The following is an 18,713-nucleotide window of genomic DNA, read 5'->3' as shown; positions in this document are numbered from 1 at the left end:
GGCACCTCTCTCATGTTAAGCCAGCCTAATTCCACAGGTCAACGATTGAAAGCAAAGAAAGAGGTAAGGGAATCCCCTACTTCCAAGCAAATGTAGTTAGTGGGTCTCGAACTCGTGACCTCAAAGTCACAAAGTCAATATTACTCCCTTAAACTTTACTAAAAGATCGCAAACCGTAATTTATACTACTATTTTCCTTTGGACATTATTAGGAATAAAAAAATCATCGATCTCCTTGAATAATACAAGTACTTGCTAAAACTTTACTAAAGCTTCAAACTTTCAATGTTCTTCATTGGTTTAGTACTTTAGTAGCATTAAAGTAACAATTACTCCATTCATTTCACTATAATGGTTGGCTTTTATTTTGAGGTCAAATTTTGAAATTTATCACTGAATATTACTTCCTCCATACTATTTTACTTGACCCGCTTTGACTTTTACACTATTCACCACCCTTTCTTTGACCATATTTTATGAATAATATGTAAGGAAAAACATATTCATGTGGAGTCTTGTTAGAATCGTCTCAATAAGTACTATCACAATATATAACTTTTATAATTTTTACTTATAGAGAAATAAAGTTATTGATGATTAAAGTTGTAAATCGACAAGCGTGATAAAATAAATAGATCAAGTGAAAAAGAACAGAGGAAGTATCAGTCATACTCATACATCATAATCGTATCATATAGGGTATTTTCAATCTATGTCAGTAAATATTTTAAGAATATCAAATTTTATTTATATGTAGTGAACATAACAAATTTTAATGAAAGTGTGCAATGAAAAACCATAAAAATGTAATGAACATAACCATTTGTGAAACCGTTAGGGTAGAAATTAGGGCATTTGAATAAAGAATCTGAAAATTTACATGGATGAAATTGGGTAAATACAAATTGATCTCTGAGATTAATAACTTTTGTTTATTACATGACATTTTTGTAAATAAATCAAGAATTTTTATCTTAAAAATAGACCCTAAAGTGATATGACTGAATAAAGTTGTTGATTTATCATGTGATAAACAATTTTTGTTTATTACAAAGATTAACCTGAATTTTGAGTTATTTTTGTACAAAAACTCAATATATCTGTCGCCCTCAAGAAGACGGCATCACGGCACAAACTATTAATTTTTTCATTTTAGAAAAATTGAAGCACTATTTTAATGGTCATATCATACAAGAAAATCTGGAGGATTTTATTTATTTGTACGAAATGAAAGATAGTTGGGATGGATTATAAATTTATGAGAGTAAAGTCAAGATCCTAGGTGGCTAGGTAGTAACAAATCAGATTTTTTTTTCTTTTGTTTTCTACTAAACTTGCCAACTCATACTTAATTATTCATATTTAAAATACTACGTATATAACTTCGTATACATATGGATTAGGTTAGTCTGTGCGATACACGGTTTTTACCAATAAAATTTTTGCTTATCTATTTGTAATTTACTCCGTAAATAGTTTAAGCAAAACATAATAAATTAAAATTTGACATGATGTTTAATATTTGGGTAATGCTATATATGTAGTCCTTAGGGCTACAAATAAGCATTAAATATATTTCCTTATTTGGTACTTCCTCCGTTTTTATATAGCTGCAACAATTTAACTTTTAGACTATTTATGTATTTCACTTTGACTAGCTTTGATGATTTATAGCTATGCAATGATATAGTAATGTGAGATCTTGTTAGATTCGTCTCAATTTATACTATTTTAGTATCAATTTTTGATAATTATTACATATTTGTAATTTAAGATATTAACGATTGAAATCATGCATTGGCAAGCGTGAAAAGAGAAGTGTTGTAACTATTAAAAAAAAAGGGAAGTATTAGTTTAGGAATGCATGAAAAAACCACGCGTAAATCAGTGTAATTAATGAATTTATTTCACCAATACTTTTCTTTTTTTAGCTTCTTATACATAGCTCTTTGGGCTACATATAAGAAGCTAAAAGTGGAAAAATAAAATGAAAATATGACATTAATTACACTAATTTAATTTGCGCGTGATTTTATCATGCATTATTAAATTAATACCAAATAAGAAAAGTTATTAAGTGCTTATTCATTGCCTTAAAGGCTACATATAACATTATCCATATTTTAATTACGTGTTAAATAAAATCTAAAACAAAAATGTCAGCATTAGTTATTTAGTTTAATTGTTTTGTTAAAAAATTTTGAAGAATTAATAAAGACTGGAAACCGAAAACTCATACTTTTTACTCTAATCTATGACAATCTTGCTTATTTTTCATGCTTCAATTGTATGCCAAATTAATACTAATAATATGCTGGAGGAAATGTAAAGTCGCTAGGAAAATGAAAGATAGAGAGATGAACTCAGTAATAACCATTTTTTTTGTTCTAACTCCATAGGAAATTATGTCATTAACTCGTTAGTCAATTTAGCCATAAATTTTTTTAGGAAAACGTATAATTTTCGTATCTTTTATCTTAAAAAAATGATGTCATTAATAGTTTCGGCGGAAATTTTTTTTATGAGGAGCTAGCACATAGACAATAGTGATGTCAGCGGTTGTTACTGTAGTTATAGTTATAGTTATAGATTTGTTAAAACTAGTCTTGCCGGAAAGAATTTCAACAATAAAAGATAGTAGATGTTTGGGTCCAATTCACTCTAATTGGGCCAATCCACAAATCATTTAATTAAAAGCCCAAAGAAGGTTCAATCCTCTCAAAACATGCCAAGTCAGTTAATGGTTCAGTCAACGTGGCAAGCCCACTTGATCTCAAGGCCCATTAATCTATTGAGAAAGGTATAAAAGCCTTTACTCTTCTCTCTCTACATTCATTCACTTCAAGCCTCAAACAATTAATACTCTTGCATAGATTTCTCTCTCTAAAAACACTATACTGACTTCGACATCGGAGGGGCCTTCCTCGGCACAACCCCCGAGGCCAGTTTACATATGTTTGTTGTGCAGAAAACCCTCGTCCCAGTCATCACTTGGGCCGAGTCCAGTCTTCATCGCACCAGAAAGGTCCAGATGAAGGACCTATTGTTTTCACCCGAAACAATTTGGCACTGTCTGTGGGGAAGACATTCAAAAAACAAGCTAAAAATCAACCATCTGAGTAACATGACTAAGAGCGGGAAAAGCGCGAAGAAAGCTAACCCTTCTTCCTCGAAGAAGGCTCCTTCTTCATCATCTTCTTCGGAGGCGGGCTCATCTGAGAAAGCCGCGTTGAAGAGGTTACCATCTCATCAAACTGCGCAGCCGTTAGGCTCTCGACGGCCGAGCCAGTCAAATGCTAAGAGTGTAACACCCCAATAATCCTCTCTTTAAAACCTGTAATAATCTGTAATAACCTGTAAATACTTTTAATAACCTGTAAGAGAATTACTGACGTGCTACCGCCACGTGTTCAAACGTTAAGGCTAGTTTCAGAAATTAGCAACGGAAAACTAACTTAGTTTTTTTTAAAAAATATAAGTTTCAAAACTAATAATCAAAACCAAATTTAGTCTTATAAGTTGGAACCACAACGGCCCTTATTCAAAACCCAGTAAAATAGGAAGTAAAAAGAATTAGAGTCAAAATAAAATCAACTTATGAAATAAAATAAGCTAAGAGATTAACCAACGCTCCACTCAAAATCCCATCACCTTGATGCAAGTTCAGTTTATGTAAAAACCTGTGATTAATCTACTCCCCAATATTACAAGTGTAAAAAAAATTGGATCATTACAGGGTCATTGAAAGGCGAAGGCCATGACTAAGAATAGACACACAAAAGCACGCAATCAGAAACGCTGAGTACATACAAGCTACGAAATATAGTAAAGAGCCTAGCATGTTACTAGAAATCATTCTGCACACACACAATACAATCATTTACTCAAACACATGACTCAATTGTTAACATTACTAAGGTTTCTCTAAATAGCATTAATTATTTCATTAATTGATTGGATTAAGCAATAGACCGGGTTGTCCCCCTATGCCCCATTTTGGAACATTAATAAAGAAAACCCTATGCCCCATTTCGGAACATTAATAAACATCCAATGGCAGACGGGCGCGACTCCGTGGCCATAGCTAGTATGAGATCTCATCTAACTCATTATAATTTTAAAAGTATTTGAAAACAAGAGACTCGTAGATCAGATGGCCTCTGAAAAGTACACGGCTAATACCCCGTGAACCCCAACCCCTGTTTGTCATTACTCTAGATGTGCACAAATCCAGAGTTTTATTGCTCATCCTTCTTACACTTTACGTGATTTACCGGTTTAAACTTGATGATGACTCTCATGTAAAATAATACAATCGATCAAACATCAACTATTCAAGCAATTCAAATTTCCAATTCAATTCTTGATTTATTAGTGACAAACAATACTTATTATTGATTCCTTTAACTACCTCGGTGTATAAACACCTTAAGTGCATAAGGCACCTCAAATCCTCAACCTTGTCTTATAAGACTTTAATTCTCCCTTTACTCATTCCAATCCAATATTAGTGAACAAGTAATAGATTAGTTCATTCCATACATCCTTGTATCTTTGCCTCTAGGCTCATTTTGCAAATTATTGCATAAATAATTTTTTTATTAGGAAACCAATACGAATTTCTCATACATAAATCAAACCAATAATCACATTTATCATCAATTAAGCTCATTACCAAACAATTTCAACCAATCCACAAGTTCCCTAGCATGATTCTAAGTTTTTCCAAGTCCTTAAACATGTTCCTAAAGTCAAGGTTTTTTGTATGCTTGTACGTACCTTGAGTACACGAATTGGTTGGCCACTTTAAGACTAGAAGTCACCTTGTACGAAACCCTCTCCTAAACAAAACAACAATAGTTCAATTAATACCCAAGCAATATAATTTACAGCAATACCAAACTACTTTAAAACCCCTTAAACCATTGAAATAATGCCTTTAAATTGCTCACAATAGTCAAAGTTAATAATTCAAAGTTCAACTACAAGTTTGCATGTTAAAATCATGAAAATATAGCCTATAGCATAAAATTCCAGCAACCTTAAAGTAGGATTATCATCTGAAAATTTAGTTTGATATTATAAAACAACCTCATAAACATTTCCACTTGAAATAATCGTTATATAGTACATTAGTATGTTAAAAACCTAAAAATTCATCATAAAACCATGATTTAAAACCTTTAAAGTCAAGATAAAAAATCTGGAATTTTAGTTTAATAGTAGAATGTAGGAATACAACAATTTAAACTCGGAATATACAATTAAAATTCAATTAGATTCATAAACACTCAATTAAACCTTCAAATTTCACAACTTAAACCCTAAAATATATATAATTCAAACCTCAAATTTGATTTATAATCAAGATGATTTAATTTAAACATAATTTACACATACTATAATTAGGTAACTTAATCATCACGTTTTAAACCCAAAAATCATGAAAAATCAACATTTAAACCCTCAATTTTCGAATAAACCAAATCTGAAATTTTATTCCATAAATCAAATAAAGTATAATTCATAAATTTGCAATCTTTTATAACTCATATACATAATCAAACCATAAAAATTATTAATCATTGGAAAATTCATGTAAAGATTGAAGCTTTAAAGAAATTTAAACAAGAAAAGAGAGAAAGATAGAAGAGAAGGGGTAGTGGAGGAAACCGGCAGGGTGGTGGCAGTAGGTGGCGAGGGCAGCGGCGGCGGCGGGCTGAGCAGTGGCGGTAGCAGCAGTGACAGCAGCAACGCAGGAGGGATTTTTTTTTTTTCGTGAATCGTGAATGGAGAAGGGAAAAAGGCAGTAAGGGAAGCAATAGATGGGAAGCAGTAAGGGGAAGGCAATAGGAATAGTCACACGAGGGTTTTGAGAGGAGAAATAAGAAGTTTACTTAATTAAAATGGGAATATGGGCTGAAGGGTTTCTTGTTTTTTTTTTGGCTTTAGTAGGATTAAGATGATAGTCATGGGCCCAAAGTGGGTATAAAATAAGTTATTGTTCTTATTTTGTCAAATCATTCCCAAAAAACAGTTATACAAGTATAAAATTATTAATAAATATTCATATACATGAAAAAAAATATATATAATTATTTACTAAGAAAAATATGGAGGATTACAAAGAGTCCCACTCTTAGCTTACACTCACAATCTCACCCTAGAGAACACACACCTTAGACAGGTCCCACTTCAGAGGAGGTGGCGAAAGCCTTCGCTGTCTTCATGGACCTCATGAAGGCCCAAGTAGGCAATTTTCCACCACCTCCCAGCCACTCAGTCCACGCCAACACCCCTCAGCAGCCAAGAAACCTGAGAAGGAAGACTGGCCAAGAGGACGGCAGGTGAGCTCTGTCTTTCAAGGAGCTCGGAGAGAAATGGGAAGAGGATACTTGGAGAACTGAACGAGAAAGAAAGAGAAACCCCCAGTTTTTCGAGGAATCCGAAACCCGAAGCTTCAAAAGCAGTAACACCACCTATGCATGGCAGGAATCTACTTGCAGAAACGTTCACGAACGTATCAGCTCAAGAGAGGTGAGTGTGCACAGTCGCCTCACCTACACCGAAAGGACTGCACCATACCCCGCACCGTCTGAGCCGAAGATAAAAACCACTTCTACCTCTTCGAGAGGGTGAAGCGAGGTCTCGTCGGCTGGGTACAAGGGGAAAACTGTGATGGTACCCACTAGTTCACCCTTCCAAAGCTGGATTCTGGAAGAGCATGTGCCGACGGTGAAAATACCGGTGCACATAACATATGATGGAACTTCGGACCTGAAGGACCAAATCTCCTCCTATGAGGGGCACATGTATCTGAACCCCAGGTCCGAAGCGACCTGGTGCAAGTATGTCCCGACCACTCTCAAGGGTGTTGCGTAAGCATAGATCACCAAGGGAGTAAAGGAAAACTCTATAACCGGTTGGAAAGACCATTCCAACAAGTTTAAGAGCAAGTTTTCTACGGCAAATCGCCAAAAGAAGACAAGTGCAGAGCTGATGAGCCTGCAGCAAGGGGAGGACAAAAGCCTCCGAGACTATCTAACTCGCTTCGGCAACGAGTCGTCAAGAATTACAAGTCTGGACCAAGGGCTAGTCGTTTTCGCATTGCGGAATGGGCTACAGGGCGGAAAGTTCCTTGACTTCATGGTCATGCACACCCCGCAGACCCTGGAGGAAGCTCTAGAAGCTTCGGATAAGTACATCCGAGCCGAAGAGTGGAACACAACTAAGTCCCAAGCTCAAACAAGGACTGGTAAGACAAAAGGACAACCGTTTGAAGGCCAGAGCCAAAAGAAAGAGAAGGCAAAAGCCTCAGAACCATCCTCGGCTACTAAGCCGAAAAAAGAAAAAACCCCATTCATAGGGAAATACGAATCTTACACTCCTCTCGCTCTCCTGCGTGCTAAAATTTATAGCATAACGAAGGACGAGCAGAAGTGGAAGAAGCCGAGGCCACTGCCATCGTGGCATCAGCAGAAAAATAAGGACCGATGGTGTGAGTTCCATGAGTCTCCGGGACACCATACCGAGGACTGTATCTAACTGAGAGATCATATCGAGGATATGGTCCAAAAGGGCTATATGAAAAAATACCACGCGAATCGACGCGAGGAGAAAAAGGCCAATCATGACTCTCGGTAGCAACTGGATTTCCCTAGGAAATAGGACAAGCCGTAGGATAAAGATAATCTTGACATCCTTGTCATTTATGGGGGGACGAGTTCCCAAAATGCTCGAAAGCGCCACTTGAGGGGTTTAACCCATCAAGTCAACCATGCTGCCATCCAAAGTCCAAAGTCTCCGGTGCCAAACTTTACGTTCACATTCGAAGATTGTCGGGGGGTAGCATACCCCCATGATGACCCTCTGGTAATCATCACGGGAATTACAAACCACAATGTCTGGCAAACCCTCGTCGACGACGGTAGTGAAGCATACATCCTCTTTTGGGAGGCGTATGACCAGCTGAAGTTGCAGACCAAGGACCTGACTCTAGTACCCTACCTTGTATCTAGATTCAATGGGTCTGTAACATATCTAGATGGGAAGATCACCCTTTCCGTCACCATCGACAGAGACCGAGCAGCTCGGAACGTCATGGCCGAATTTCTGGTCGTGGATGTTCCTTCTGTGTACAACATGATCATAGGGAGACCCATAATTCTTGAAATTCAAGGAGTAGTCTCCACTTATCATCAAATGATGATATATGTTTCAGATGAGGGCCACTCCGAACGAATCCAGGGCAACCAGAAAGAAGCCTGCATATGCAATTACCACAAGCCATCCAAAAGTCGTCGCGACGACCAGGATGAGGAGGAAAAAGAAAAAGAAATGGACCGAAGCACAAAGAAGCAGAAAGGCTTAAGTGCTTCAGCTCAGAGTGCCTCTGCCCAAGAAAAGAAAAGGGGTAAGGAAAGGCTGGTTCCTCATCCGAACCAAAAGATTCGGAAGCCCAGCCAAGTTTGGGACGCCTGCTGATATCGACATCAAGCCAGATTGTGAAGAGTCCAGTTCCAAAGCAATGGATCTGGACTAGCAAACTGAGTCAATTGAGTTGACCAAAGGAGACCCTGAAAAGTGTGTCAGCATCGGGCTCGGACTTCACCCGAATATCCGTGTTGAACTTATCTAACTCCTTCAGGACAACAGAGATCTGTTCTCTTTCTCGCCAGCAAACATGCCTGGGATCGATCCGAACCTCATCTCCCACAAGTTGAACGTCAACCCCGCCTGTCGACCTGTTAAGCAAAAGAAGTGGAATTACTCCGCTAATAAGAACTGAGACAACGTAGCCGAAGTAAAAAAACTTCTAGATGCAGGCTTCATCGAACCCTGTCAATATCCGGAATGGATGGCCAATGTGGTGATGGTTCAGAAGACATATGACACCTGGAGAATGTGCGTTGACTTCACGGACCTAAAAAGGGCTTGTCCGAAGGACTTCTATCCCTTGCCGAGGATCGATCAACTAGTCGACTCGACAAGTGATCACGCCCTACTTAGTTTCATGGACGCATTCTCGGGGTACACTACAAGAAAACAGCTTGATTTTGACGGAAAAAATCCGTCAGAAACATCCGAAATTCCGTCGGAAACTAGCCTTCCGACGGCCCGTTTGTCGCAAAACCCTTTGCAGGAAATTCGACCTTTTTCGACGGAATTTCCATCGGAAGGCTAGTTTTCGAAGGAATTTCCGATGGATTTATTTCTGTCGGCCCTGTTTTGACTTTAATTGAAATTCCATCGCAATTTTCCGAAGGAAATTTCCGTCAAAGTTCGTAAGGTGGCCGTTATTATTCCTTTATAACCTTTGTGTTATTGCGACGGTGGCCGTTGTTTCGCGGTGGTGGTGTTGTTGTGGAAACCTTGAGATGCTCGCGCGGTTGTTGTTGCGACGGTGGTTGTTGGTTGTCGGTGCTGCTGGTGTCGTTGGTTGTTGGTGTCGGTGTGGTGGTCGAAGAGGACGAAGAAGGAGAAGGAAGGAGAAGGGGAAAGAGGACGAAGAAGGAGAACGAAGGAGAAGAGGAAAGAGGATGAAGATGGAGAAGAGACAGAAAGGGTGGGCGGAGGAGAGGAGGTCAGAGAGGAAGAGAAGAGGAAAGAGGAGAGGAGAGGAGAGAGAAAGAGAAGAGAGGCGGAGGAGAGGAGAGAGAAAAGAGAAGAGAAACAAGAGGAAGAGAAGGAGAGAGAAAGAGAAATGAGAAGGAGAGAAAACCGATTTCTTAGGGTTTGTTTTTTTATATTATTAAATTCCGACAGAATCTTCCGACGGATTTTAATTCCGTCGGAAATGTAATTTTCCGACGGAATATTCCGTCAAAATCTTCCGACGGATTTTAATTCTGTCGGAAATGTAATTTTCCGACGAAATGTTCTGAATATTCCGACGGATTATATTTACGTCGGAAATTTTAATTTCTGACGGAATTTTCCGTCTGAATCTTCTTACGGATTTTAATTTTGTCGGAAATTTTAATTTTCGACGGAATATCCGACGAAATGAAAATCTGTCAGAATTTCTGACTTTTCTGACGGAATTACGTGTCCGTCGGAAACAGTCCTTCGGAAATCGGCCTATTTCTAGTAGTGGTATCATCAGAACTTCATGCACCCAGACGACCGAGCAAAAAGGGCATTCGTTACGAACGCTGGGGTGTATAATTACAAAATGATGTCCTTCGGATTGAAAAATGCGGGGGCAACATATCAAAGGCTGGTTGACCAGGTCTACGCCAAGCAAAAAGGCCGCAACATGGAAGTCTAGGTTGACGATTCAATCGTCAAGAGCAAAGAGGACAAAGACCATGTCGCGGACCTGGCCGAAACCTTTGCCACCTTAAGGAAACATCAAATGAAGCTGAATCTGAAGAAGTGTGTCTTCGGCGTGAAGTCAGGGAAGTTCCTAGGCTTCATGGTCAGCAAAAGGAGGATTGATGTCAATCCTTCCAAAGTTCAAGAAGCGCTCAATCTTCCCGAGCCAAAAACAAAGAAGGATGTTCAGCGTCTCACTAGAAGAATGGCCGCCCTGTCCAGGTTTATCTCCAGAGCTTCGGACAAGGGGGTACCCTTCTTCAAAGCACTGAAACTCCCAAAAACAAAGGAGATCATCTGGGAAGATAAGCAAAAAGAAGTCTTCAAGCAACTCCGCGAGCACCTGCCTCAAATCCGAACGCTGGCACGTCTAGCCGAAGGAGAGACCTTATACTTATACGTGACAGTTAGCCCAGCCACTATAAGCGCGATTCTGCTGAAGGAAGAAGATAAGGTCCAAAAGCCGATCTACTTCGTCAGCCACACACTGACGGATACCGAGACATGCTACTCCCTACTAGAAAAAGTTGCATATGCAGTAATAGTAGCTGCTCGGAAGTTGAGGCCCTATTTCGATTGTCATCAAATAGTGGTCTTAACTGATCAGCCGTTGGAAAAAGTCCTCGGCAAGGTTGAAAAATCAGGCTGACTAGCAAAGTGGGCCTTCGAGCTCACCCAGTTCAACATCAGCTATCAACCGAGGACAGCCATCAAAGCTCAAGCTCTAGCGGATTTCCTGGCTGAGTGCTCCTACTAGGAAACGCTAGATGAAGAAAAGAAAATCTGGACCGCTTTTACGGGTGGATCCTCCACCGTAAATGGTTCGAGGCCAGTGGTAGTACTTATCTCGCCCGAAGGCAAGTCCTTTAAGTATGCACTATAATTTCATTTCGAGCTTCGAACAACGAAGCAGAATATGAGGCAGCAATTGCTGGCCTAGAGCTGTGCATATCATTGGAGGTTGAACATGTCTGTTTGAAGACAGACTCTCAACTCATCGCAAATCAGGCCCGAGATGAATATGAAGCTAAAGAACCCTCAATGATTGCTTACCTCGCAAAGATCAAGACAACAATTGCAAAACTGAGAACTTTTGAAGTCGAATGGATCCCAAGGGGTCAGAACACACAGGCCGATGCACTTTCCAAACTTGCAAGTTCATCTCTAACCGGGCTGAACCGATTTGTCTATGTGAAAGTGCGGCGAGAAAGAAGTGTGGACGAAGCACCTGAAGTTTGCTGCGTCGCACATGAACCAAGCTGGATGGACCCCATCCTAACTTATAAGCTTCGGGGAGAAATTCCCGAAGACAGAAACTTAGCCTCCAAGCTGAAGAGAATCAACTCAAGATTCATCATCTTCAGGGGAGAGCTATTGAAGAAATCCTTCTCAACCCCATTACTGAAATGCGTGGGACCAATAGATGTTAAATATATCCTTCGAGAAATTCACCTCGGCATCTGCGAAAACCACATCGGGGGGAGAACTTTGGCCCACAAGGCATTAAGGGCAGGGTATTACTAGCCCACCATGATCTTAGATGCTAAGGAGCTGGTCAGAAAATGCGAAAAATGTCAAAAATTCGCACCAATCATCCATCAGCCAGCCCGAGATCTCTAGTCGTTCCTGAACCTACTTTCATTTGCTCAATGGGGTTTGGATATCTTGGGGCTATTCTTGATGCTCCGTACCAAAAAAAGATGGCTGATAGTCGGCATTGACTATTTCAGCCAATGGATCGAGGCTGAAGCAGCCTCGAACATCACAGAGCAAACTGTAGGAAATTCATCTGGCGGTATCATCGCTCGCTTCGGAATTCCGAAGGTATTTGTCTTCGATCATGGGAGGCAATATGATAATCTGCCACTAAAGCGATACACCGATAAGTTCGGCATCAAGTTGGCTTATTCTACAGTATGCCATCCGAAAAGTAATGGTCAAGCCGAAGCTGCAAACAAGCAAATTCTCAACGCACTCAAGAAGAGAGTTGAGGATCAAAAGTCCAAGTGGACAGAGGAACTCCCAGAAACCCTCTGGTCACTTCGGATAACCGAAAAAGAGGCTACGGGACATACGCCATTTGAGCTGGTGTATGGATCCGAAATCGTTCTTCCAATGGAAATCGGCATAGAAAGTCTGCGGGTGAACCTGTTCTCGGCCGAAGAAAATGAACAACTCCTTGATTTTCTGGATGAGGTCAGAGACTCGGCTCGAGATAGAATGGCTGCATACAAGCAAAGAATCAGCAAATTCTACAACTAAAGGGTCAACGCAAGACCACTTAAAATTGGGGATTTGGTTCTCCGAAATGCTGCAGCTGTACAAAAAGGCCGCATTCATTGGAAACTCTCAGCCACTTGGGAGGGACCTTACGAAATTTATGATGAACTTCAGCCTGGAACGTACCGACTTCGGCAGTTGGACGGAACCAAGGTGAAAAACCACTGGAATGCTGATGTACTGAAAAATATCATGTGTAAGCCCGTCGGGGAAGAACAATCTATGTAAGAGCATCTTTTTAAATTAATGAAAGGCCTTTGAGCCACCCTTTTTATCAATTCTGCAAATTTCTATTTTCCTTCTTCTATATTTTTTGAAAAAAAGAAAAGGTTTCCCTTCGGCACTATCCGAAGTATAGCCCAACAGAGGCATTATACTTTAGATTGCCGTCAAACCTGGCCAACAGGGAGATCTCACCACCGAAGTATAGCCATATTAAGGCATTGTACTTTAGATAGATCAGTTCCTTGGGGCAAAGAGGCCGTGGACGAATCTGAAGCATAGCCTAACACTGGCATTGTGCTTCAAATGAGTTATATCTGAGGCATTGCCAGAATGATGGCCTTGTGTTTCGGAAAGTCATTCCTTCGGATAAATTTCAAGGTCGATAGAATATTGCTCTTGGAGTCTAAGATTTCTGAGCAATGAACTCATAGATTCTTCAAAAAAAAAAACAAAAAGTGAAGAGAAAGGAAAAGAACAGAAACTTCGGAAGTTTTGGTAAAGACCTTAGAAGTTTTTCTAAGGCAAAGCTTTGTCTGCACTGGAAATTTTAAGCAAGTATCTCAGAAATCCGAATATTACAACTTTAGATTTTTGGGGGGCAAAAAGCATCCAACCCAGCCTCATTTCCTCAGCAAAGTAAGGCAAAACAACTTCAAGCCAAAGCTCAGCACTTAGAAAAAATTTGCAAAATTTGAGAAAAAGCAAGAAAGCTAAGTAAAAAGAGCAAGGCAATGAGAAAGAAAAGAAACAATGCATTCAAAGCAAATAAATCATACTCGAATCTTCGAGCTACATCAAAGTTTCAGAACGAACACATAAACATTCTAAATCGGCAGCCGCCTACAAGCGGAAAATTACAGCTGCCGAACTAAGTACATCTACTCAAAAGCAAAAATAATTAAAGAGTTTGTACATCAAGGCAAGCTGAAACAAAAAGGTTTAAAGGCAAAAACAGATGCGGCAAAGTTTAAAATCAAGAATAGGTTAATCCGCAAGAGACTGTAGACGACTGCTCGAGTTCATATGCTTCAGCATTGGCAGAATTAGGCTGAGCAGCTGCACTTGGACTCTTGGAAGCTTCAGCACCAGCAAAAGGAGAGGCAGGCTGAGCAAGACTCTTCTCATACTCTTTCTTCTTAACCTCCTCCTTCTTAATCCTCTTAGCTGCTTCCCTTTCTTGAGCCTTAGCTTCGGCTTGACGAGTCAGGAAGGCAGTCTCAGCTAGATTAGCCTCGTTCATATGAACATCTTGCGGGTCCATGAACCAAGCTTCTGCCAAGTCCCAGTTGATGCTGGGATCAGCATGGAAAGCTAGTCACCAAGCAACCTTAAAGCCATTTTCGAAGCCCTCTTCGTACTACTCTTGGGTGTAATCTGGACTTCCAGCAGTTTATGGGAAGCTTCAAGGTCTGCCTAAGTCTTAGCAGCTTCCTCCCTTTGAATCTTCAGCAGACATCGAGCATCCTACAGCTCATATTAGGCCTTGGAGGATTCCACTTGTTTAGCGTCCAGCTCATTCTGGAGCCGCTGAATTTCATTTTGAAGCTCAATTTGTGTCTTCAGCGACTCCCTCTCAGCAGCATCGAGCTTCTGTTGGAAATCCTCTGCTACCTTCTTTTTCTCATCTTGAATCTCCTAGATTCGGGACTCGAGACCAGGGATATCCTCGACCTCATATTTCCTCAGTAGCCCGGCTCCCTTACTCATCAATGGGAACACGTGCTGCTACAAGTCTTGAAGGACGATGTCAGCATTTCTCTGCGACCTGTCCGCCTCGGCCCTAGCTGCAGCAGCCTTCTCCTTAGCTGCTTTGGCCTTAAGCTCTGCCAGATTAGCCCTAACCTCGGCTTCGTCGCCTTAAATCGAAGTTCTTCATTCATTTCGACGGCCAAATAGTGGTTATGAACGGCCTGCGGAGTTTAAAAATCCGTCAATAAAAAATTAAAAAAAAAAATCTTAAGTAAAAATGCTTAAGTATGAGAAGTTTTACCTGCATCAGCAGCTTTTGGTTCTCAGCAAGTGGGTCTGAAACCCTTACCAGGGGATCAGATATCCCAGTTGTGGCTCGAAGGGACCAGATCTACGCCTTCTCCAGATCGGATAGGCTAAATAAGTCATCGAAGAAGTCGACAGCCGAACTTCGGTGAGACCAAAGGGCGTTCCTGGCCGCATCGAGAACAACCAGCAGAGGGGCTGACTCAAACCCCATCGCAGCAGACTGAAATGTCTTGAAGGAGTTGTCTGCTGAGGTGGAAGGCATGTCAAAACCCTTCGCATCTTCAACTTTCTTCTCAACTTCGGCATCCTTTGAGCCTTCAGCACCGGAGTCTTTGGGCTCCCCGTTCAAGATCTGCACCTCATCGTCCTCAGGCTGGACTATCAAGCTGTCCAGAGCATCAGCTTCTTGCTGAGTCTCATCAGCAAATGGTTTGGCCACGTGCCGAGGAGATGGAGGAGGAGTCTTCTGTTGAACTTCTTCCTCCTCGGCATGAATCTTGGGAGGAAGAGTCTTTTCTTGAGTTTCTCCCTCAGTAGGAACCTCGGAGGGGGGAGGAGTCTTCTCCTTACTCTCCTCCGGCTCCGGCTTTTCCTCTTCAAGTCGAGGCTTCTTCACAAGAACTGGGGCAGCTTGAAACTGCCCTGGCCCTATAACGACTCTTTTCTTCCTTGTCCTAGACATCTTTACGTCTGAAGATATCTCTCGAGAAGGCTCTAAGGATCTCTCTTCGTTCTCTTCTCCTTCATCAGATTGCAGAAGAAGGAACAGGGGGGCAAAGAGTCATATAAGTTCGAGTAAAAAAAAAAGGAGAAAAGAAGGAAGAAGCAAATTAAGACAAGTCCAAGGACTCATCAAAGTCTTCAGCAGACGAGCGTCAATCTTCTTCTTCGACTTCTTCTCCTTCTACTCTCGGCTCAGTAGCAGGAGTAGAAGACCCAGCTCCACTTTTGGAGGCCTCAGTAGCGATAGTCATAGCGGCTTGCTCTTCAGACGAATGGAGGAAACAGGGGTCAACCTTCTCGAACCAAGGTTTCTGCGCTTGATACTCAACTGCGCTGACTATCTGAAGCCTTTTTCATACAGAGAGAGGGCCCGATCCTTGGAGTCTGTGATCTTAGGAGCATTATTGATCGGATTCCTCTCCTGGTCAATCCCGAGCACTTGATAGTCAATGCCCGAGTTTTCTTCGTACAACTCTGAGAAGGCCAAAAACATTGGTTAGCTAAGCCTAAGGAAATATCAGAAAACAAAAAGAGCAAAAAAATAAATAAAGTCCTCGGCCCCAGTCGAGCTCCTTACCGCCTTGGTACTTTTGGCTGAGGCCGACGACAGCGAGCATCTTCTCCTGGAAGATATGATGGCAGCAAGGCAGCTAAGTAGCAGACACATTTTCCATTCGGCCCGCGGCTTTAGGCCCGCGCATCTTCTTCCTGCCGAAGAGTTTCATTTGCTTCAAATCGGCCTCAGAGAGCTCATTAGGCCTGATGCTGAACATCTTAGGATCAGGCTTCCTCAAGTATCGGGGGCCACCGAAAAAATTTAGATGATCCTCGTCTGAAGGCGCCCAAACCCAGATCCATTGGCCCTTCCAGTCCTTATCCGAGGTATCATTCGGATAAGTAGAAAGGAAGCCCCTATCATTTTCAATTTGCCACTAACCGGGGCCATGCCATTTGTTGGACTGTTTATTCGGCATTAACTTGTGCATGCAGTGGAAGCAATGCACACTCGACGTGAGCTCGTAAAATAGGCACACCCAAAGATAAGTCATTATTCTTCAGATGCTGAAAGGGGTCAGCTGAGACAACGAGATGTTGTACCCGTCCAGCACCTTGATTAAAAAGGAATGAGCATGAAACCGAAGCCCGTATTGCAGCTACCGAGTATAGACCCCAATGTAGCCTGGTGGAGGACGGTGAATTTTTTCATCGGTAGTGGGCATGCGGCACCAATACCCATCTTCCTCCATTATGCCGTAGAAGATCTCAACTTGCTCGGCAAAGCGCTACGTGGCGCTGTTTTCGACCCACAACGAATAAGGTCAAGCTGTCACAATGCTGTTGTTCTCGTCCACTCCCGTTCCTCGGGAGTTAGAGGCCTAGATGACGAAGCCACGCTTCTGCCAGAGGTGCTGGCTCCTTCTGAGGCCCTGGGGGGCAAGGTGGTAATCGGCACACTAATTGCAGTCCCACTCGGGGTAGCAACAGCTCCAGCCTTGGCGTTAGGATTCAGATCGCTGAGGAGCAACATCATCACTAGAGGACGATTTCGCCGCGGAACCAACTGCGGCGCCTCCTCCTCCTCTTCCTCAGCTTCCATAGGCCTTTTGCCATGGCCGTTGGCCATTTTCAAACAGTGGCGGTGCGAGAAAACGGAAAAAAGAGGGGTACTCAAAAAAGCAAAGAAAACCGAATTGAAGAAAATTCAAAGAAAATTACCTTTATCAGATGCGAAATTTGCCGATCTATGGATTCAGGGCAACGAATTCCAGTTTTACGCTTCGGATTTCTGAGAATAAGCGGAAAAAGGAAAAGCGGTTTAGTGGCGGAAATTAGCGAAAAGCAAATTGAAATTAGCGAAAAGCAAATTGAAATTAGCGAAAGGAAATAAGGAGAAAAAGTGGGACGAGTGGCTTAAATACCTTCCAGAAATGAGAATTTTGGGAGTCCGCGCCACTAAAATCCCTACTAATTCTACTTCAATACCTCATTGTTCATGTGCTTCTCTAATTAACTACCCACTAAACCATCCAACTTCCCAATTAATTCAAAATAACCTTCACTCCGATCCCTCAAATAACTCCAAAAGTTCAAAATTTAATTAAATCCTTTGTTTCCTTCCATTATTTTGCAAGTCAAACCTGTTTCGGCAAGATCCCAAATCGGGTCTGGGGGGCAAGTTGTTTGGGTCCAATTCACTCTAATTGGGCCAGTCCACGAATCATTTAATTAAAAGCTCATAGAAGGTTCAATCCTCTTAAAGCATGCCAAGTCAGTCAATGGTCCAGCCAACGTGGCAAGCCCACTTGATATCAAGGCCCATTTATCTATTGAGCAAGGTATAAAAGCCTTCACTCTTCTCTCTCTACATTCATTCACTTCAAATCTCAAGCAATTAATACTCTTGCATAGCTTTTTCTCTCTAAAAACACTGTACTGACTTCGGCATCGGAGGGGTCTTCCTCAGCACAACCCCCGAGGCCAGTTTACGTGTGTTTGCTGTGCAGGAAACCCTCGTCCCATTCATCTCTAGGGCCGACTCCAGTGTTCAGCCCACCAGAAAGGTCCAGACGATAGACCTATTGTTTTCACCCGAAACAATAGAGATAGAAGTGAGATGGCTTCTTTGCCTCGTGTTCACAAATCACAATACGTGAAGTCGTGAGCGTTACTTCTTTTATAGACAAAATTTTACATTATAATATTCTATATTATTGTATTCTATACATGTACTTAAGCAAATATTGATCATGTAAACAAAATAAAAAAAAAAAACTTCATTTTGGTTTTATCTTAGCAGGATGATCATAATTAGTATACCTTTGCTACGTTTTTTTTTATTTAATTTTTTTTAGTTTTTTTATCTCTGATTGATAATTTTATTTGAAATTATGAAAACTTCAATGAAATAAAAATATGATAAAAATGTACTTTGTATAAGATAAACATACTCGTGTAGATTCATGTTGAACTAATAAACCATTTAGATTTTCCTCAAAAAAAAAAAAAAAAAAAAAAAAAATATAACCATTTTGATATGTAGTTTCACAATATCAATTTAATTGGACAGAAGGAAGTACTATAACGCATCAAATAAACTTCTTTGGCAAATCCATTAACCCAGTATTGTTCCAAACATTCTAGTATTTGCATGCCCTATTCAAATGGGAACA

The 18,713-nt window shown here is 40.9% G+C and overlaps 1 long non-coding RNA gene across 2 annotated transcripts; it reads right to left on the bottom strand.

The window, feature by feature from the left end:
* Positions 1–2,875: 2,875 nt before the first annotated feature.
* LOC110718241 lies at positions 2,876–5,913 on the bottom strand. Of its 2 annotated transcripts, none has more exons than XR_002510876.1 (3): positions 5,674–5,913; positions 4,780–4,841; positions 2,876–3,354 (listed from the first exon to the last, which is right to left on the bottom strand). It is a non-coding gene; the product is annotated as an uncharacterized LOC110718241 (long non-coding RNA). The 2 variants fall into 2 exon arrangements; XR_002510877.1 differs by having other exon boundaries at positions 2,876–3,344.
* Positions 5,914–18,713: the final 12,800 nt, after the last annotated feature.

Source organism: Chenopodium quinoa, unplaced genomic scaffold, assembly GCF_001683475.1.
Source record: "Chenopodium quinoa cultivar QQ74 unplaced genomic scaffold, ASM168347v1, whole genome shotgun sequence".
Classification (NCBI taxonomy): domain Eukaryota; kingdom Viridiplantae; phylum Streptophyta; class Magnoliopsida; order Caryophyllales; family Amaranthaceae; genus Chenopodium; species Chenopodium quinoa.
The sequence above is the reverse complement of the archived record's forward strand: the minus strand, read 5'-3'. Positions and strand labels throughout refer to the sequence as shown.